At 36.3% G+C, this 23,387-nt stretch overlaps 1 long non-coding RNA gene across 2 annotated transcripts in view; it reads right to left on the bottom strand.

Moving 5' to 3' along the window:
- Window positions 1-9,346: 9,346 nt before the first annotated feature.
- The window catches only part of LOC144315525 (uncharacterized), a 65,178-nt gene continuing 51,137 nt past the window's right edge, over window positions 9,347-23,387 (bottom strand). For both annotated transcript variants that reach the window (XR_013381242.1, XR_013381243.1), the window contains one exon: window positions 9,347-9,934. This is a non-coding gene — a long non-coding RNA (uncharacterized LOC144315525). The remainder of the gene's footprint in view (window positions 9,935-23,387) is intronic.

Genomic DNA, 23,387 nt, shown 5'->3' with positions numbered 1-23,387 from the left:
TGGGGGTTGTCCTTGTCCTTGCTGGTGGCTTTCTATACTTTACCCTAAGCTATTTGGTGTGTCCTCTGTCTCTGCACCTGGTAGAATAGGAGAGGTAGTATTTAGTTCTAGAAAACCAATCATCTTTGGCCAAGAAAGTTTTGCTGGAAGTATCACGTGGAAGATTAACTCCTTTAGGAAATACTGCCTGTATAACCTGGTACCTGGGAAGAGAGAAGTACCTTTACTTTCTTTACTTTCAAGTCTTTCATCGTCATAGCTATGCTATACTAGTAGCATCAAAGGGCCTTTGATCATTCTTTTACTTTAAACAATATTAGTTGTTAGCTGCCATACGTGAGTAACACTTTCCATTCAGATGTGTTTTATTTAATCTTATTTGTTCATTCAATTTTAGGATTACAGTTCTAAAGGATTCTTTTTTTTTTTTTTTGGTGACTCCTACCTCTTTTTGCAATTTTACCATTCAACTCAATATTGGTCAGAGATGGACATCTGACCCAAAGCCACTCAATGCATTGACTTGCTAATGAACAGTTAGATTCTCTTTCTGGGAATTTGAATGATGAAGGATCCAGAGCAGTTCTTTGGCAGTGACCTATTACTCTATCTATGGCCATGAAGACTTCAGGCTGGTGACCATATCAGAGCTTTGATTGATTTCACTTTGGTCAAATTCCAACTCTAAACAATCATATGACAAAAAGTGTCTGGTGGTACATTGGTACCTTAAGGGAGTAATTTTTGCACCAGAAAATGGGAAACAGAAAACACTAATAAATATCTCTCCATATTTGCTTATAATATTTGAGTGTTTGCTATATTATTTAACTGTCTCACTATCTCACTGACTTTTCTTCCCTCCTAACAACTGTGAGTCTAAGAGGCTAAGGTCATTCAGGTGAGTAACCTGAATTATCTAGATGCAAGAATCATGTGCTCATTCCTAGAAAAATTGTAAAGATATTGCAAGGTAGGCTAGTTTGGGAACATGCTTAAAATGCAACTGGGCTTGGGGTAGTGACAATACATGGCATCGTGAGGCGATTTGCTAAGCTTGTCTTCTACTCAAGGGAAATGAACTGCAAGGCAATGAATAAACAGCTAGAGTCCTTGAAAGAGTAGGGGTTAATTCCATGGAAAAGAAACACCAGGCCAGTTTGGAAGAATGTCAGGGGTGAATCACCACTTTTGTTCTGTATCTAGACAGTTGGAGGTACTGGCATCTTGTTTCCCAGAGTAGACTGTAAAGTGGAAGTGGGAGGCCTCTACTCTCCTAAAAACATGAAGACTTTATTCCTGGAGGCACTGGTTAAGTATGGTTAAGTAGAGGCAATAAAACTGAAGCCAATTGGGACAACCTCAAAGGGTAGAATTCTCTATTCTATGGAAGAAAATAATAACTACCGTTTGTTGTATTCCAAAATGTACTGAAAATAGTATTAGGAAACATAATATTATTTCTATCCTTGAGGTAAACATGCAACATTGATATTATTATTTCTATTTTGCAGAACAGGAAATTAATGCTTAGAGAGATGGTTTCATTATTTGTTGGTAAATGAAATGAAAATCCAGGTCTTTTGATTCCACTGAAAGTCCTGAAAGAACCCTGCTTTGTCAGACTCTGGTGGATTTCTTATATTTTCCAGTAAAACCCAGAGCAGAGAACAGATGATCTAGTCTTCATTTTGGGACAAATGGAAAAATGGCTGAGTCCTTAGATGTATCTCCAAACAAAAAAACCCACCTCCAAATGCCATATTCTGACTTTCATAACAACCATTTTCATGATGTCACACTTCAATCAAAACCATTCAGTGAGTCTCCTGTAGGAGGAAACCTATGCTCTTTAGATTGGCATTTGAAGCTCTTGGCTCAAGTGGTCTTTAAAATTCCCAGTAGAATCAATCCTGTCTTTCTAGACTCCTCCTGCTAGAAAACTAATCTTGGGCTGCAGTAAAACCTGTCATTCGGTTAGTCTCTTTTCTTCTGTTTACCAGCACCAGTCATCCCCATAGCCTCTACCACCATCTGTGTGAAACATTCCTCATTTGCTTTATTCTGTGAATTTTTGTTGTGTTTTTAGTCTGTATTTCTTATATAGCCAAACATAGTCTAGCCTGTTGTAATTACTTATGAACCTCTACTAGAGTCTATACATCTAGAAGAAGGACGCTTGTCTTAAATGTCATGTGAGCACTCAAAGATTTCTTCAATGATTTATAATAAAGTTTATAGATTTTCACTTGATATGATGATTGGTAATAGTAATGATAATAGCTAATACTAAGTATGGATTGAGTGCAGGACACTGTTTTAGGGATTTTATATAAATCATTTATTTATCAACCTATAGTAGCCTTCCTGAGGAGGAAGGAGTTGAGGTATCTGGCCTGTGACTATCTTCCCTGACTACTAGGGGAATCTTCCTGGGAAGCAAGAGAAAAGGGACGTGGCTCAGTATAATCTCCTTGTAAACATGAAAATAGATGGACCTTCAGGGAGATAGACTAGTGGTATTTTCTCAGAGGATATTCCTAATCTATGGATGCCTTGATTACGATATCTCTGGTTTAGGATTGTTTATGGTAAGCAAACCAACAATCTCTCGATTTATAAGGCATGGCTCCCTGGCAAATGTCATATACGTCATACAACTATTTGGTGGCATAAAATGGAGATGTTTTATGACTTGAATGCTCCTTACTATGTGGGGTGTCCTTAGAGATCTCATCTATTATTCTGCATCAGAGAGCATATGTCCAAAGCAGGAAGGGGAACCCAGGGAGCCAGTGTCTTAGACCTTTCCCTGGTTTGCCTTTGCTTCTTAGTTGTTGTTTTCTCTTGGAATCTGGGAACGAATATATTATATTACATGGGAAAGGGGAATTACAGTTGGAGATAGAATGAATATTGCTAATCTTCTGACCTTAACATTGGGAGCTTATCCTGGATTATCCAGATGGGCCCAGTATAATCACAAAGATCTTTAAATGTGGAAGAGAGGGCAGCCCGGGTGGCTTAGTGATTTACTGCCCACTTTCGGCCCAGGGCCTGATCCTGGAGACCTGGGATCGAGTCCCACGTTGGGCTCCCTGCATGGAGCCTGCTTCTCTCTCTGCCTGTGTCTCTGCCTCTCTCTCTCTTTATTTATTCACAAGAGACACAGAAAGAGGCAGGATCAGGCCCTGGGCTGAAAGTGGGCACTAAATCGCTAAGCCATCCAGGCTGCCCCAATAAATAAAATCTTAAAAAAATGTGGGAGAGAAGATGCAGAGTTGGTGTTAGAATGATGGCAGTGTGAGAGACTTGATCAGTCATTGCTGGCTTTGAAGATGGAAGTGGCCATGAGCCAAGGAATGGGTGCAGTCTCTAGAAGCTGAAAAATGCAAGGAAAGGGATTCTTCCAAGAGCTTCTAGAAGGACTATAGCCTTGACAACATCCTAATTTTAGTCCAGTGAGATCTGCTTCAGACTTCTGACTTCCAAACTGCAAGATAAATTTGTATTGTTTTAAGCCACTAAATTTGTGGTAATTTCTTATAGCAGCAATAGAAAGCACATAATAGGCTAGAACTCCTGTATCTCCATTTGTAAAATCACTTATCCAATCTGATGTGACTATCAAGTAGCACATTCTCATTTAAAGCCTGATTCATCTGACTCCAAAGTCTGTGCTCTTCTACTCTGTTTCATGTTGTTCTGCTATTATTATAAGATGGGCCTGTGAAATTTTCTCTTGGACGATAGCTACAGTTTTTGGTTTTCTTTTGTTTATAAAACTTCCTTCTTTTGCATTCAGGTTTGTTTGCTTCCTAGTGGGAGAAATAATTTCTACCCATTGTCATGGCTCGCAGTGAGTTTTCCTCAGGTTTTTGGATGGGGCTTAAAAAGTAGAATTAAGATCACTCTGAATATTAATTTGAGCTGTTGAGGTAAAAGAGATTCTGACTCAGCAGTCATATTAATTAAAAATATATGCAAGTCTTTGAGAAAAAAGATTTCTTATCAGCCTGAATTAAATAAACTTCTGTTATACAAACATGCAAGTTTAGTACTGCATAGTTTTAAATGGTATCCTATGTCAAGAACAAATTTTAATGTTTATGAGATTAGATAAGAAGTAGTTGGTGTCAGAAAAACTTTTGTTTAAATCGAAGCATCTACTTATTTGTGTGATACTGGAATAATTATCTCTGAGCTTTAATGTCCTGATTTTTAAAGGGGGGGTGGTGGATAACCTAACTAAATAGGCTTCAAATGAGAATTCATGTTAAGCAGATTACAATCCATAAAACACTATGCAAATATAAGGTATAATAATTATTATTGTTATGAGATTTGAGAGAGAATGTATGCGTCTATTTGAATGCAGTTCACTTGCTGTATGAAAAGTTTGGCTGATTATCATACCCCTAAGGAATTACTACTATCAGTTTTGTTTGAACAATTACTGGCTGATCAAAAAAAAAAAAAAGAATCAATTTCAACAATACACATTATTATTAGCTTTCCCAAACTAATTTAGAGCTCAGAGGTCCCTTAGTGTTCAGAACTCATAACATTTATTGTTTATAATAGTGGTTCACAAACTTGACTACACATTAGAAACTCACATGAGGAAATTAAAAAAAAATTCTTGGGCCCCATGTTGAGATACTCTGCTTCTATGTTTTTGTTTTGTTTTGTTTTGTTTTAAATTTCTGATGACTTTCATTACTATCCAGATTTGGGTGCCATTAACATATGCCAGTCTTTTGATAGTTAGCAGCCTTATTTAACTTGTTCTGATAGGTAATTTTTCATGTTTTTAAAAATTTTCTTAGTCATATTGTGAACTTTGTATCTCCAAAAAGTGGTTTGCACTGAATATTATTGCTGATGATGTTTACATGGGGAAAAGTACTGCAGTGCATACAGGCCACAGTAGTGGTTTGCTTCAATTATTTGGAGAGATAATAGCAACTTTTTAATTATTCATAACATATGCTTAGAAAACTTGGAACTTGAAGAAACCATAGAAATTATCTTCTTCAATCTTTTTATTTTTCCATCCCCAGATAATGAAACTTAGGCCAAGAGAAGTTAAAAGGCCCATCTAAGGTGACTCTACTAGCCATCCAGGATGAGAATTTCCAGATCTTGTATTTTTCCTCTATTTGTGGTAATTATAGAGGGCATAATTGACATTCACAAATAGCCAAATCTCTAATCTTAGCAGAAACTCAATCATCTTTCTTTTACGGTAATTCCTAATAAGTGGCGGAATCCACAAACTGGAGTTAAAGTTTTTTCCCCCTTGAATAGTCTCTGGTGGGTGTCCTAAGCAAGCATCTACAAAATTTGAGAAGTGAAGTGGTAATTGGAATTACCAACTGTTTGTACCTTCAATTCTTTTTATGTTATTTTATCTGTTCTCTCATGTGGAGGAAATTAAATAACTGCAGTATTAACTCTGGAAATTACTGCAGTATTAACCTCTTCCAGCATCATTAATGGGACTGATTCAAACTAACATGAACAAATTGGACATTAAAAGGCATAATAAAAACCACATACGGAAAGAAAAGAAAACTTTCACCTTGCTAAATAAAGAAGCACTTTTCTACTTGAGGTTTCACACATCCAGATGTAGGAAGAAATTTTTCTCCTATAAATTTTTGACAAGTGGACTGGTTATATTTCAGGAACTCTACATTTCAGGAAGAAAGGTTTATTTATTCTAAATTCCTCTTTTGTCTGCTCTTGAAGTAGCATAAATGATCTGTGTCTTTTTATTTCTACCAAACAATACATTTAAGGTATAGATTGTATCTTACTCATCTTTACCATTATAACATCTACATCTGGAAATATCTATTCAGCTATTCTGATAAAGGAAGAAAACAGAAAACCTCGAGAACCAGAGTCAAACAATATTTTTCTGACTTCAAAGCTATATTTATTTCCAGCCATATTCCAATGAAAACTTTTTGTACTAAAATTTGCATAGAAATTGGTTTCTTTGCTTTTTTATCAGATTAATTTTGATTTGACTTTTGACAATGAGATATGTAATATCAAGAGATGATAATGTTTTGAGTTTTAAGGATTAGAGATTAGATCGTTGTTTGAAAGAGTTATATTAAAAGCAAGACTGCTAAAATAAAAGTAATAATTAGGAAAGGATAATATTAACTCTTTTAACCAAAACTAGGCACTGTCTCAGGCAATGGGGATGCAATAACAAATAAAAAGAGTTCTAAGGCTTTATCTTCCCCAAGAGGAAGATGGAATATGGACACACAGATACTATTAGGTGGTAAATTTTAGGAAGAAAATCAATGGAGTAAAAGGATAAAGGATGGTTGGGGAAAGGATGCTCCTTTCGGTAGAATGGTAACAAAGATTTCTTTGAGGAAGTGATATTAAATCTAAAAATGTGATCACTAAGCATAGGTATAATTTTAGGGGTAGAATACATAATTACGTTGCCAGCCTCTAATTTTTGCAAGTCTAACAAGACAATGCTGTTCTTTTGTAGAGACAATGAGAAGAAATTATGTCACTGGCCAATTTTGTGTATTTGAGCCTCAGGTATGTTTTCTTAGCACTAGCTGGTAGCACAAGCAAGTTCTTTCTCACTGTGTTTCCTTAAGTTGTTACTGAGTCACTAGCACCATGGAGCCCCTAAATGTTGAGGCCTTGAAGAATTCTCTTTATTTACTCTATCCTTACCCCATGAATGGCTTGTCAGGTCATTTTTGCTCTTAAGAGACATCCTCTTATTGATTTAAACACAGACACACACAGACACACACACCAAAAACAGGATCATGGAACCCAGTAAAGGCAGTCAACCAGAGGCTCAACTGGTTCATACTCTCTTGTACCTGCACTAACTTTCAGAATTTACTGTGTGTGGTACATTTGAATCCAAGGAAATTGAGAAGATAAATAGTGTCACTAGTTTACTTAAATTTCTTTGAATATCATCTATATCAGCATATCATTAAAAGAAAAAAGTTAATGTACTCTGTCTTAGTCTATTCAGGCTGATCTAACAAAAATACCAGACTGGGTGGTTTACATACCAAACATTCATTTCTCATAGTCTGGGGGTTGGGAAGTCCGAGATAAGGTGCTGGGAGATTCCATGTCTGGTGAGGAGGATCTGCTTCTTGGTTCATAGTCAGCTATATTCTTTCTGTGTTCTTACAAGGTAGAAGGACAAGGGAGATCTCTGTGGTCTCTTTTATAGGGCACTAGTTTAATTCATGAGGGCCCCACCCTCATGGCCCGATTATTTGCTTTACTTTACTCTGTACATTTATTTCAAATGGCTCCACACTTTGTTGGCATAACAAAACATTGTTCATTTTAAAAAAACCTGAGTCAATATAGCACTGTTATTAATAACATGGTTTCTGGTGCCAGATTATGCCTGGGTTCAAATGCCAGTTCTATTTATTTTATCCTAGATGTTTGACCTTGGGGAAGTTTCATAAGTTCTCTGTGTCTCAGTCTTATCATCTATAAAATGGAGGGAGTAGTAGTGTTTATTTTATGCAAATGTTATAGAAATACAAGAAGTTAACACATGTGAAGCATTTAGAGAAGGGCCAGTAGAAATATACTCAGTGAATATTGGCTGTTTCTATTATGTATATTTGGGGTTGTTAGAGGGTTGGACTAAAGTTGCCAATTAGGCCATTTTTTCCCCTGGTTACTGTCTGTTCCAAAATGGAGAATACTATCTGTAGGGTGGTCCATGAAGGAAAATTTGGGGTTGAATATAGAAGGCAAAACGGAGTATTTTGATCTAGGTAAAAGTAGGATTGGAGAACGGAGTGAGGACAAATTGGGAAGAAGATAAGCATATTCTTATCTGGGTCAAAGACATTACTTAGAGATGAGTCTTCTAGATGGATTCTTTAATATTAATTGATATCAAATTACTCTGTGAATGTAATTTTAAACTTTCTCATTATCAGAGGGCTCTCTACCCTCTGATGTGTGATGCATTGCATATACCATGGTAAGGAAATTATTATTATTTTTTTTTGAAAGAAAAAAATTTGGGATTTTGCCTACTGCTAAGCTATAGGGATTTATATGTTTAATTGAGATATGCTTATATTAAGGAAAAGAGCTATGATGACCTTTTGGTAATGTATTCTAATTATAAAATGTTCTCTCTCTTTTTTTAAAAAATATTTATTTGTTTATTTTAGAGAGAGAAAGTGCAGGGGTGAGGGGGAGAGGGCGAGGGAGAGTCCTAAGGGGACTAGGTACTGAGCATGGGGACTGACATGGGGCTCAATCTCACAACCCGAGGATCATGACCTGAACCAAAACCAAAATTCTGACCTCAATCGACTGCACCACCTAGGCGTCCCTATAAAATGTTCTTCTAATAAGACAGAGTGATGGTGTTAGAGAAGCTTTAGCTGAATATGGAATATAAAATGATTCATGGATATAATAGTTTTCAGAAGTGCTATAAGTTATTGGAAAAACATTTGTTAAGTAGAATGTCCTTTTTCTACCCATGAAGAATAATTCAGCTGAGGTTTCCTTTATCTGCTGCTCTCATGGTTCTTTTCTAGTGAGGCAAATTAAAAATGTATATGTATCCCCCAAAATTACCGCCTGCCACTAAACTATACTCCAGAACAAATAATGAACTGTATGTCAGCTAACTAGAATTTAAATAAAAAAAATAAAGTTTAATAAAAAGGATTTTTAGATTAAAAAAAGGAATTGGTATAAGAAAGTGATTATAATATTTTGTTTGCTATATAAAAATATTATGTTTGCTATAACAAAATACCATAAACTGGATAGTTTATAAACAATGGAAATTTATTTCTCACAAAATAAAATGTTTTCAAAGAACCAAAAAAAAATTACATACCTAGCTATTTGATTATATATCTTCAGAAAGGTATTTAGCTTCTATGTGGACTAAAGCTCAGCATTTTGTTGGTCACAACCTATTATGCTTTTCACAACTGTTGCTTGTGTGGCATGTGGTCGTAATTGTTCTTTGACAATTCAATTTTCTTAGCTTAAAAACCAAACTTAAAAAAATGCATAAGTTACAAGTATAAAAATGAGATATATATTTTGAATATCCCAGTTTTTGTTAATTGCACTAATGGAAAGGAGAGGAAGGTTGTGTTTTCTCATTAATTATTAGATCTGGGATATTATTTAAGAATGACACTTGCAAGGAATACAGTTAATATAATTGTAAGTGTAATTCCATTGACCTTCCACTTTTGCTATATACGGGATTGGGTGAACAGAGGCCAAATGAGAAACAGAAATCTGTTAAAAGTAGATAAAGGAATTTGGGAGATCTTTATTTGCATATGTATTAAAAACAACATATTACCTTGATGTCACCAAAGTCTTGAGACTTCAGAAACAAGAGATAGTCTGTGATTTTCATTTTCTCTTGAAGTTAGCTTCATGGAGTTGTGGATCACGAAGAGACCTGCAAAGTGTTTTATTCAGAAGACAGGCTCTTTCTTCTGCTAAAGTAGAGTTTTCCAAATGTAGCTCTTAGTAGCTTTTTCTTGTGTGTTGTGACTCAAAATGTGGGCGACTTCTTTATGTCTAGCGTTCTGTTATACAACTCTTCTTTTCTTTTTTAATCTTCAGGGGAAACAAAGTTTGATATCCTTATTTTAAATTCAGAGTTACGACTAACCTTCTGTCTTCTTAAAATCTCCAGATTCTGTAGTTCACTGACCCTTTATGAATAGTCATGCCCCTCAGGACTTTGGGATTTGGAGAAAGGCAGCTGTTGTCAGGCCAACTGATTAGAAGTAAATACACGCACATGATATTCGGATATTCAGTGGAGTTCAGAGATGTTTATAAAAGCTTTGTTGACACAGATTGTGTCATTTACACCCAGAGTACAGCCCTGAAGGTGAATTTCCTGAAAATACAAACCATATTTAATGATCCAAGGAACTTAAAAATCTATGTCTAATGGCATGTGGTGAGAGATATGAGTGATTATATCTCCAAAAATAGAGTTTAACTCTTGTTAAAGTTGATACAACTAAGATGTGTAAAACCTGTCTGCACAGTAGCTAAGGAGTGATGTTTTTGTAGTAAATTTTTTTTAGCATGTAGGCCATGATGCACTACTGGATTGAGGGTTATCTCTAGTTATAGCTTAGTTAGATGGAGCAGAGATTGTGTATTACACAGACTCTTGTGACAAAAGAGAATCCAACCATTCTCACACTTTCTGTTTGCTTCCTTAGAACTCTTGCTACCATAGAATGCACTGAAAGGAAAATTGACTAAAGTTGTTGAACTCTTCCTAATGGAATAATGAAATGGCCCACTTGCTTTCCCATGACTCTTAAGTCAGAAATCCCTTAATGCAACATTTGTGAAATGAAATACACGCGCACACACACACACACACACACACACACACACACACAAATCCCTTTTGGTAAATACATTATTAAGAATTAAAAAAATAAATTAAAAAATTTAAAAAATCAAAATACTTAAAAATTTAATTAAATACGTTTAAAAAAATAGGGAATGTTACATTGTGAGACTGATTAGGATTAGAAGAAATCTGTACTCAAAATCAAGAAACAAGGGTGCCTTGGTGGCTCAGTCAGTTAGGCCTCCCACTCTTGATTTCAGCTCAGGTCATGATCTCTGCTGCACCCTATACCTTCTCAGCCCCAGCACAGTGGGGAGTTTGCTTATGTCCCTCTCCCTTTGCCTCTCCCCCTGGTTGCCTGTTCTCTCTCCCTCAAATAAATAAATCTTAAAAAAAAAACCATAATCAAATCTTGTTCTTGATGCTTACTAGCTTTTAACCTTGTGGAAATGACTTCAGCCTTTATCCTTAGGTTTTTAATTGGTAAAAGAGGTGTGTGTAGGGGTGTGTGTGTGTGTGTGTGTGTGTGAGGGAGAGAGAGGGAGAGAGAGAGATAGAGAGAGAGAGAGAGAGAGAGAGAGAAATATGAGTGGGTTCTTAAATAAGGTGATAACGACCTCCCAGGGAGCATTTTTATTTGTCACAATGACGGGATTTACTAGCAGTTGTCAGTTTGGGTTGGAAAACAAGCTGCAATGCACAGGACCATCTTACACAGTGAAACAGTGGCCTGCCTGAGATGTCAGTAATCAGGACCCCACTTTGATGAAGCTGTAGATAATTCTCTAGGATCTCTTTCAATTTGTATCCAAATTACACAATTAGTAAAAACAACAGTAGATTAAATAAAAAGGCAAATGTTGGGATCCCTGTGTGGCGCAGTGGTTTGGCGCCTGCCTTTGGCCCAGGGCGCGATCCTGGAGACCCGGGATCGAATCCCACATCGGGCTCCCGGTGCATGGAGCCTGCTTCTCCCTCTGCCTGTGTCTCTGCCTCTCTCTCTCTCTCTCTGTGACTATCATAAAAAAAAAAAAAAAGGCAAATGTCATCAGTTCAAAACTGTAAACACAAAGAAACCCTTCAAATTCTTAGGAAAAGCTTGAGGCAAATGTAGTCTCTATGATTCAGGAGGGAAACTTGTTTATTGATGTTTCTGTACCAGCCATTTTCCCAATTGTAGTCACATACATTTTAATGAGGACTGCCCAAGTTAGATGTTGCCATTACTATTTGCCATTAATAAGCCTGAAGCTTAGGGACGCTGAACAACTTGTCTAAAATCAGATTATAAGTGCAGAACCAAATGTTAATTTGACCCCATCTGGCACCAAACGTGGGGCTCTTTTCCCACTTTATGCTCCCTTGAAAAGAGAAAATGGTAAATATGATGGTAGGAAAGTAGTAGTGACACTAAATGTCAGTGAGCAGTCATTATGAACTTGTTTTCCATTTCTTGAGCATATACCCTCTTTTGCCTCTAAGCCTGTGCTGTTTCTGAACTCCTCCTCCTCACCTGGCCAACTCATCTTTATCCTCAGGTCTCACTTGTGCTTTGTTTCCTCTGGGAAGTCTTCCTGACCATGTGGAACTTATTTCAGATGCCCTGAATTGTGCTTCAGTGGCTTCCTACACATCCTCAGTCATATGCACTCATCTCTCAGTGCTGTCGCTTGATTGCCTTCCATGCTGATTGTGTGTGTGTGTGGGGGGTGTGTGCATTTCCTTCATTCCTAGCATTATATTTTGTGCCTCCCAAATATTTGTGGAACAAAGGGATGAAAAAGACTTGATGTAGCAATTTATTTATTTATTTATTTTTAAAATATTTTATTTATTCATGACAGACAGAGAGAGAGAGGCAGAGAAACAGGCAGAGGGAGAGGGAGAGAAGCAGGCTCCATGCAGAGAGCCCGACATGGGACTCGATCCTGGGTTTCTAGGATCACACCCCAGGCCAAAGGCAGCGCCAAACTGCTGTGCCACTGGGGCTGCCCAGTAGCCATTTATTTTAAAAAATGAAGTGAATTTAATTAATTGCGAACATTTTGTGTATTTGTTCTTTGATCATTTGTTTTATAACATCAGGACATAATTCATTTTATATGCATATATAATTTTTTAAAATAAATTTATTTTTATTGGTGTTCAATTTACCAACATACAGAATAACACCCAACATATATAATTTTTATATCACATTCATTATTGTAATTCTTCATAGTACATGTGTATAAAATTCAATCCTCCTACTTATGTTTTCTTTCTCTTGTATGCTTACTATTTGATATCTTTTATTTTATATGTCTTTGTATTTGTGTTCTTTCTTTAATCATATTGTGTATGAGAATTAAATGTACGATGCTAATATATCCTTTGGGGGAAGAATAGCAGAAATGTAGGAGAGCAGATTATGGAGCCAGGCAGCCTGAGTCTGAGGATCTTGGTTCCACTATTTATTAACTGCACAAGTTTTGGCAGGTCACTTGGCCTTTCTTCATATGTAAAAAATAAGGAAATAGAATCACTTATCCTTAATGATTGTTTCGGACTAATAAGTGAGGTAATACATTAACATTTACCATACAGCTAAAAACATGTAAGGGGATTAAGAAAAAGTGCCATGTAATATCAATGCAGTTGTTATTATTATCTTTTTCTTTAACTAAGACTTTTTAGATAATTTTTTTTGGAAAGTGCATATTATGGGAAAGGGGAATGATTAAACTTGGTTATTGCATTTAAAGGAAGTTTAGAGAAAATTTTGATCCATAAAATCCAAGGCAATTTAAACCAATTAGTACCAGTGCAGACAAACAAGAAACATGCTGGCTGTCCTAGGATGAACTTAGGAGTGGAACATCCCAGAAGATGACATCAGGCCTTTGGTGCCATTTCCTTACTCACATATGGTTTTGTTCTTACTCACCTTGTTTGTGATGTCACTGTCAAATTTAGGCTCTTCTATTTCTTTATTGAAATGGTAAGATTGAAGGCTGGTAGGTCTACAAAGAACAGGTCCCTGGGGATAATTTTGGTGATGGTAATTTTGCAATATAGCTGTATGCAATTATAATTCTCTTTTTGAGGAAGTTTCTAAGAGATTTTTTTAAAAAAGATTTTATTTATTTACTTATGAGAGACACAGCGAGACACCGAGAGGCATAGGCAGAGGGAAGAGAAGTCGGTTGGTTCCCTGCGGGAAGCCGGATACAGGACTCATCCCAGGACCCCAGGATCACAACCTGAACCAAAGGCAGATGCTCAACCACTGAGCCACCCAGGTGCCCCAATTCCTGAGCATTCTTAAAGATAATTTAACAATTGCCTTATGTATACCTGAGGATTTAATACATCATCAAAGTCCTTCTCTCTTTTGTGTACTGGACCTAGATTAAGCCTCACAAAAACTAATTTGATGCAGACCCAGAATTAAGACTTTTATGGTTCTGTTGTTTTAGTGTATAGATCACCATACATCTCTAGATTCCCACAGCTCATAGATGACAGTTATGCTGCTTTGCTCAATACTATTTCCTATCAATGTTTTCTTGTCATGCAACTCCATGGGGACTCACTTTAAATCATACCAATAAATCCTAGTTAGTCAAGTGTGTATGAAGATTTCCTGAAGTGTCAAATGCTGAATTAACAATCATGTAAATGTTTTGTATAGGCCTCCTCATATTATAGATGGTCTGAGAGGTGAGGAATTCTAGATTAAGTAAATTTTTTCTTCCTCTTGGAAGTTTTGAGAATTTATATTTTAGTTGTTTACTAAACTATGAATGGTCTAAACAGCCAAATTATTATCCTATAATGTTAAAAGAAAGCTAAGAAAGCTTGTCTCACCATGTGACAGATTTTGATTATAGAGAACAAGTAGTGTACTATGACAAAAACCAGGTCTTAGAAAAAACCTACATGGTAGGACTAATGGCATTCTCTCCATTTTTAATTGAGAAAGCTTATTTGCTCCACCAAAGGGTATATTATATCCTTAAATGGTATGCATGAGTGGAAATAAATCAGGAGAAATGTTCTTTGAAAAAAAGAATCATATTGGTACCAAATAGTGATCGGATTTTGCTTTAATACTTACCAAATAAATATCATTCTAAGACTATATTCACTGGTAACTTTGTGGTGTTTGTAATTGAGTACCTTTGCTAATTTGGAATTGGGTGAATAAAGTGTGTGTGTGGGAGACATATCTATATTCTACACACATCTGTGAATGAATTTTTATGACGTTATATAAATGCTAATATTTCCCACATGTAGCTAGTGCTGTGGCTATACTATTTGGTAATTATAGTTTCAGGAATGTATTGGAATACCTCTTTGCTCCTCGATGGTTATGAAGAACTACAACTAAATTAAGCTGAAACAAGAGAAAAGGACATGTATATATTCATAGAGTTTGTTATATTGGCCTTCTTATTGCCATTTATGGTTTTTCATTTCTTCTTATGCTTTTGACTTACCATCTGGGGTTGTTTTCTTATTCCAATACAGCTTTGTTTTTGCCCACCTCTTTTGTGCTGTAATTGTCAAATACATTGCATTTCTACATGTTAAAGCCCAACAATACAATTATATAGTTAAGTGAAGAAATATGCAATTAAACTGTCTTTTATAATTACCTACAGAATTACCTTTACTGGTACTTTTTCTTTTCTTATATGGATTCAAATTGCTGATATCCTTTATTTAGTTTAAAGAATATTCCTTAGTATTTCTTGTAAGGTGGATCAACTAGCAACAGATTCTCTTAGGTTTTGCTTATCTGGAAATGTTTTTTCCTCCTTTTTTTTATGGTACTTCCATTAGACATTATTTGGAATGCTCGATAGTATCCTACCATTCCCTGAGACTTCATTTTACTTCATTCTTTTTTCTCTGTTTTACAGATTGCATAATTTCTATAAATTTTTTTTCAAGTTTGCTGATTCTTTCTTCTGCTGTCTCAAATCTTCTGCTAAGCACCGCTAATAAAATTTTCATTTTTTTGTTATTACACTTTCAAACTCCATTTTTTTGTCTTTATAGTTTCTTTTTCTCTGTTGATATACTCTATGTGATAGGACATTGGCATCATATTTTAAAAAATTTCTTAAGTGTGGTTTCTTTTAGATCTTTGAATATATTTATAATAGTTGCCTTGAAGTCCTTGTCTACTAACTCCAACATCTGGGTCCCCTCAAATATAATTTTCGTTGCCTGCTTTTTCTCTTTTGTGTATGGGTTCCTCTTTCTTTAAATGTCTGTATATCTCACATGTACACCAAATCATTTTTGGATACTGATCCCTTGCAGGCTTTTTGTTGTTGCTTTTTTCCTTACTGTTTAGTGTCTTGGCTGGACTAGTTTGATGAGATCTATTTCCCCTGAAATGTATAGCCTCTGATATCTCCTCAGAAGGCAGAACCTTGGGCATGCACGTAGTTTTCCTGACTACCAGAGATGATTGTGTGTTTAGCTAGACTCTTTTTGACAGTCCCTTTTCCCCCTTTAAGTTTCAGATCTTCCTCTCTTTGTATCACACCCACCTGTAGCCTCCACTAGTTGCTAGATAATTGCTTTTTCATTTTTGACAACATCTTAGGGCATTAATTGTTCCATATTCTGATACAATGATAGTTAAATCCATTGATAGAAGTTGTTACCAGTCTTTGAGGCTTGTTTTGACCCTTTCCGGGGAAGAACCTCTTATCTAATGAAGCAGGAACTAGTTGAGGGATAGAGAACTTATTTTTCACTTCTTTTTTTCCTAAAAATTTTATTTATTCAAGAGAGACACACACAGCCAGATGGAGAAGCAGGCTTCATGCAGGGAGCCTGATGCGGGACTCAATCCTGGGTCTCCAAGATCATGCCCTGGGCTGAAGGCGGCGCTAAACTGCTGAGCCACTGGGGCTGCCCTTATTTTTCACTTCTTGTCCTGCCTGGATCCTTTCCATTGGAGATAGAGCTTTATTTGTGTATTTGTGGGAAGAGGCAGGCCCTGGTGCCACCGCCTGGCTGTGGCCACTACCCAGTATGGATCTTCTATAACTCAGTGCTGAAGATGAAGGAAAACTGCTGATATTTATTAACTGCTGCATGGTCTCTGTATTAGGAAGCTGGGGGAAATGGGAGCTTCCACTTGACTGCAAAGTACAGTTGGGCAGCTCAGAGCTATGAAGGAAAGGGGGACTAAACTGCTTGGCTCCATATTAAATAGTGAGAGATGATTTGGCATGACAGATGACACCCAGCTGCCACCAACTCTATGTAGGCCCTGCAGCATGGAGCTGTGGGAGATGAGATTTGCTAATGCACACTGGCTGCTGATACTACCAGAGTGCTCTCCCATCTCAAGGAACTGGGGAGATGGGAACTGCTCTTTGGCTACTGAGCCCACTGGGCCTGCTGAAATAGTTCTCAAGGCAGAATTGTTGGTGGATTGGTGTAGTCACTAGCTCAGATGCAACAGCATCCCACTGTTCTTTTTTTTTCTTTTAAAGATTTTATTTATTTATTCATGAGAGACAGAGAGAGAGAGATAGAGACACAGGCAGAGGGAGAAGTGGGCTCCCTGCATGGAAACTCTATCCCGGAACTTCAGGATCACGCCCTGGGCCGAAGACAGGCGCTCAGCTGCTGAGCCACCCAGGGATCTCCTCATCTCACTGTTCTTATTAAGCTTCTATCAATTTTGTTGAATAAATGTTTGCCAATTTGTTGTAAACTTGCTACAGCCCTTAGGTCAGTTGTCACCATGTATCCAATTGTTTTTATTAAATTTCCATTAATTTTGTTAAATACATGCTTGCCAATTTGTTGTAAGCCCTTTGATCAATCTCCAGAGACTTTGAATAATTGTTTTTGTTAATTTTGACCTGCTTATCTTTCCAGGAGAGAGGTTTCACTGAGTTACTCACAATATCATTCCAGAATTGCCTCCCACACTTAAATTACATAACCAAGTAGCAGAGTTACAACAAGGAAAAGACCAAATACTTATACAATGAGATGTTATATTTTCAATAATTTAAAAGAACCTGCCTTATTTTTTAAGGCATTTCTTATGTGTTGAAGAATTTTCCAATAAATTAGCCCATTTCACCTCCACTGGGGTGCAGAGAATTAGGTTGGGAAGTTGTTATCTTTCCTGTTTTACAAATGGCAGGAATGAAAGTACTGGGGATATGTGACTTGCCTAAAGATACATAGCTAGAAACTGGCCAAAGGGGACTCAAGCAGAATGTTTTATTTGGAACCAGTTTATTAATGTTCTTAGATTAACTTCTCGTATGAGATCATGGCTAGTTGTATTTGATTTTGTTTCAAGAAAAACAAACTCTCCACTGGCCAATCTACTTGCACTTTAAACTGACTATGAACTCGATTTTTAATGTCCTCATTCACTTTGGTACCTTATCTTTTCCATTTGGAGAAAGACACCCAGAAATAAAAATCTCTTTTTCATACTATTTTCTTTTTTACTTTGGGAAGTGGTGGCTAGCCTTTCTTGTCTTGTGAGTATTGCCTTGTTAACTAGGAGGTGAGAGCTCAAGGTAATCCTGAATCTGCACCTGCAGCAGCAATGTTTTTAGTATATGCCGCAGCATCAGCCTTTACTACAGTGTGCTGGGGCTAACAGAGGCAGAAACGCAGTCACGATTTGCTCTGGGTCCAAGAATTATCACTTTATTTTCAATACTCAAAGGCCTAAGAGTATTTTTAGTAGGCTACTGTGATGAACATCAATTAAAAAAAGAAAAAAAAAACCCTACTTCCCACCACTGTAATAATTATTTCCACTTTTGCATATTATTGTCTTATTCTTGTTCATGTGCAAATGATTTGTACATAATTGAAATCTTAATTTTTGACATTTGAGAAGTGACATTACCAAGATGGTGACATAGGCTGCTTGAGCTTCAGTCTCCCTCATTAGAACAACTAACAACTATTCAAGTATAAGATACCACTGAGAGGATCCTAGAACATGAGTGTGTGGCTGAGGCACCCCTGCACCACAAAACAGAGACAAGGCTATATTAGAAGGGCAAGAGAAGTGGCTACATGTCAATTACATTACCCCTCCCCCAGCATCATGCAGAGAGGTCCTCCTGAGCCTCCATTTCCTCCAGTGGAAAAAGAAACCCAGGTGGAACAATCAGCACCTCCTCCCACCAGCATTGTGAGTTGTGTGTGGAAGCCCCTCCTGATCTTGAATCACAGGGACTGCAGGGCAGTCTGTGGGATTCAACCATTGGGAAAGCATTTGACAAAATTCAACAACCATTCATGATAAAAACTCAACAAATTAGGCATAAAAGGAACAGATCTCAACATAGTAAAGGGCACATATGACAAGCCCAGAGCTAACATTTTAATGGTGAAAGGTTGAAAGCTTCTCCTTTAAGATCAGGAACAAGATAGACATGCTCAGACTCATTGCTCCTATATCACATAGTACTAGAAGTCTTAGCTAGTGCAATCATGCAAAAATAAAAAAAAAAGTATCAAAATTGGAAAGGAAGAAGTAAAATTGTCTCTATTTGCAGATAATAATATTTTGTATGTGGAAAATCTTAAAGACTCAACCAGAAATACTATTAGATTTAATCCAAGAATTCACTAAAGTTGCAAGATACAAAATTAACATAAAAAATCTGTAGTGGTTGTGTACACTAACTATGAATTTTCTGAAAAAATTAATTCCATTTATAATACCATCAAAAAATACTTAGGAGTAAATTTAACTGAGGAGGCAAAAGATGTCTACTTTGAGAACTGCAAGACATTGATGAAATAAGTTGAAGAAGACACAAATAAGTGGAAAGGCATTCTGTGTTTATTGAAGGGAAGAATTGATGTTGTTAAGGAGTTAATACTACCAAATTCCATGTATATATTCAGTGCAAGTCTCATCATGTTTCCAGTGGCATTTTTTATGGAGGCAAAAAAGAAAAAAACAATGCTAAAATTTATATGGAACTGCAAAAGATCCCCCAAAAATCCCAAGAAAGAACAAAGGAGGAGGCATCACGCTTACTGACTTAAAGCTATATTGTAAAGCTATAGTCATCAAAACAGTATGATCCTTGCATAAAAAACAGAAAAATTGGCCAATGGAACAGAACCCAGAGTCTAGAAATAAACCCAAGCATATATGTATATGTGGCCAACTAATATTTGCTAAGGGAGCCAAGCATACTCAATGGAACAGATAGTCTCTTCAATGAATGGTGCTGGAATAATTGCATATTCACATGTAGATGAATGAAACTGGACTCATATCTTATACTACTCACAAAAGTTAGCTCAAAATGGATTAGATACTTAAATGTAAGACCTGAAATCATGAAACTCATAGGAGAAAGTATAGGAATAAAGCTCCTTGACATCTTGGTAATGATTTTTGGATATGATACCCAAAGCACAAACAATGAAATAAAAAATAAATAAGTGGGGACTATATCAAACTAAAAAGGTTTTGCACAGCTAAAGAAATCATTGACAAAGTGAAGAGACAACCTATAGAGTGGGAAACAATATTTACAAACTATACATCTGATAAGGGGTTAATACTCAAAATACATAAAGAACGCATATAACCTAATAGCAGCTCCAAATAATCCATTTAATAAAAAAATGGGCAAAAGACCTACATAGCCATTTTTCTAAAGAAGCTATATAAATGGCCAACAGGAACATGAACTAGTGCTGCACATACTAGTCATTAGGGAAATGAAAGTCAAAACCATGATGAAATATTACCTTACATCTGTTGGAATGGCCATCATCAAAAAGACAAGAGATAATGTATGTGATGTGGGTGTGGGAAAAGGGAACCCTCATGCAATGTTGCTGGGAATGTAAATTGGTACAGCCACCATGAAAACTAGTATGGGGGTTCCTCAGAATTTAAAAGCAGCGTTACCTTATGATCCAGCAATTCCACTTCTGAGAATATATCCAAAAGAAATAAAAACAGAGGGAGGAGCAAGATGGCGGAAGAGTAGGGTCTCCAAAAGAGATAAAAACACTAACTTGAAAAGATATATGTACCCCTATGTTCGTAGCAGCATTATTTACAATTGCCAAGACATGGAACTAACTTAAGTGTCTATCAAAGGATGAATGGGTAAAGAAGCTGTGGTTTTTATAACAATAGAATACTATTCAGCCATAAAAATGAGCAAATGCTACCATCTGTGACACAGATACACACATCTGTATTGACAACACAGATCAATATTGAAGGCATTGTGCTAAGTGAAATCAGAGACAGAAAGGCAAATCTTGTATGATCTCACAATGTGTAGCAAAAAAAAGAAAACAAAAAAACTCCAAACTCACAAGAGAAGAGATGAGACTTGTGGTTACCTGGGGGTGTGGTGGGGGAAGAAATTAGAGGAAGATGGTCAAAATGTACAAACTTCCAGTTATAAGATAAATAAGTATCTTACATTAGATCATAATGTACAACATAATCTTACTGTATGATATATAAGAAACTGTTCTAGGAGATCTCATCACAAAGAGAACATTTTTTTCTTTTCATATCTATTTGAGAAGATGATGTTAACTGGACATATTATAGTAATCATTTCACAATAGATATAAAACCATCATGCTGTATGTTTTAAAGTTATACAGTGATGTGTGTCAATTATTTCTCAAGAAAACTGGAAAAATATTAATTTTTAAAAAACTGTGTCTTAACCATTTCTTTTAGATCCATAGGCTTTTCAGACTGTTAGAGATGTAAAACATCCATTGCTCTTCTTTTTTTTTTTTGTAACGCAAGCTCCATTGCTCTTCTTATTAAAGAAGTAAACAATTTACAAAGTGTATATAATATTTTAAGAAATTCCTAAAAAAAAAAAAAAAAAAAAGAAATTCCTGAGTGTAGTTGGTGAAATTTTGGGAGAGGAAGGAAAAGATCATTAATTCAGCTATTTCTTTTTTATATAAAAGGAAACAGAATCTTACATTATATGACTTGCCTCAAGAGAAAAGTAGCCAGTAGTGGCATTAGATCTTAATTTTTCTGACTCCTTGGTACTTCCTTACATTTTTAAAAACACACTGTATACTAACAAACATCATCAAGAAACAGTTAAACAAATTTTTAATTGAATCATATCTCCCCCACCTGACAATTGGTGTGGAACACAAATAATGACTTTTGGGTTTTAAACATGTGCTCTTCGAGAGCCAAACTTTTGCACGCCATGAGGATATGAAGATGATTTCTCTTTTCTGGAAATTTTAGCTTGTCTAGGATATAAACAAAAGGGCTACCAGGTTGCCCAAAGCACATGCTGAAGCATGCCAAGGAAAGCTTCCGATTGGCCCCAGCCTTCTGGGTCTCTGTGGGCCTCATTAATTTGATGCGCTTTGCTTCTATGACAATAGAACACTCGCCTAGTCAATTACTTGCACCTGCATTTCTCAGCTTGTCACACTTCCCTTTTCCTTTAGGGTCTGGAAATAAGTGGGAAAGAAAAGCCTTGTTGAAAGGAGACACCTCCAGATTTGTTTTCCTCTTACACCCAGTAAAATGATATAGATTTCCCTCAAATTAAGTAAAGGTGAATATACTTATTTAAAATTTAAAGATTGTTTTTATTGCAATGTATAGGAACATCCAAATTTTAAGAATAAGCGTGTTCTTTGATATAATTTTTATTTATCTCTTTCTCGTGCTTTTATTGGATTTTTGTTTCTACATGTCAAGGTAAGCAATGTAGTTTTATTATGCTTAAAAGCATTAGACCAATAAATACTGCCAACTCCAATATTTTAAAATAGCTACTGTTTGAAATAGTTTTATTTCAGGCAGATATTAACACAACTTCCTTCCTTCCTTCCTTCCTTCCTTCCTTCCTTCCTTCCTTCCTTCCTTCCTTCCTTCCTTCCTTCCTTCCTTCCTGCTTTTCTCTTCTTTCTCTTCTTTCTTTCCTTCCTTCATGCTAATTGTTACCACTTCACTTCCCATGTAAGGAAAGGGCTATAGTGAAAACAAGGACTAGTGAAAACTGGACTTCCTATTCTAATACTATATTCCTGGAAGTCGGAATCTCAATATTCAGTGTTTTATAAAGGGCCTGAGGGATCCCTGGGTGGCACAGTGGTTTAGCGCCTGCCTTTGGCCCAGGGCACGATCCTGGAGACCCGGGATCGAATCCCACGTCAGGCTTCCGGTGCATGGAGCCTGCTTCTCTCTCTCTCTCTGTGATGTGACTATCATAAATAAATAAAAAAAAAATTAAAAAAAAATAAAGGGCCTGAGGATCTCTTGTGTAAGAATTGAATTTGGCTCTATTTTAGTAAAAGATAATTTCACTGTGAAAAAGTAAAGAAACTGCTACTCACATGCTATTTAAAACTTAATGTTTCTTTTTTCTGTTTATTATTTCCTTCTTTCCTGATATTTCATAAGTTCATTTTCTATACCTATGTTCTTAATTCTGTTCTTCCTAATGGCTTTGAGTAGATAGAGTAGCATTTATTGAGCTCACAGCTCACAGCAACACTTAACAAATTAAGATTATTTCTTTCCATTTTATAGATGAGGAACTGATCTTGAACTGATTAAGTACCATGTGCCTTATAAGGAGTAAGTGATTGAGGTGAGACTGGAACCCAAGACTAACATGAAAGCCTAAGCTAAACTATCAATTCTAGGTCTTTCATCATCTCTCTCCATTACATTTTTGTATCCTAACTTCTGAGCACGTGTCAGTGTCTCCTTGAACCAATAACAGGAATTTTTTTCTGTAGATCCCACTCCTCAAGTTTATCTTTTATCTTACTTTCATTTTTCAAAATCTTTTGAAAGATTCATCTATATGGACAGACTCTACTTCTTCACCTCTGTATTTACTCTTCAGTTCAGTACCACTTGGCTCTTGCCTCTACCATTGTGGAAAACTCCTTTATGAGAATTAAAAGTTAGTTAAAAGCTAAACCACATAAC

Source organism: Canis aureus, chromosome 6 (assembly GCF_053574225.1).
Source record: "Canis aureus isolate CA01 chromosome 6, VMU_Caureus_v.1.0, whole genome shotgun sequence".
Taxonomy (NCBI): Eukaryota; Metazoa; Chordata; class Mammalia; order Carnivora; family Canidae; genus Canis; species Canis aureus.
The sequence above is the reverse complement of the archived record's forward strand: the minus strand, read 5'-3'. Positions and strand labels throughout refer to the sequence as shown.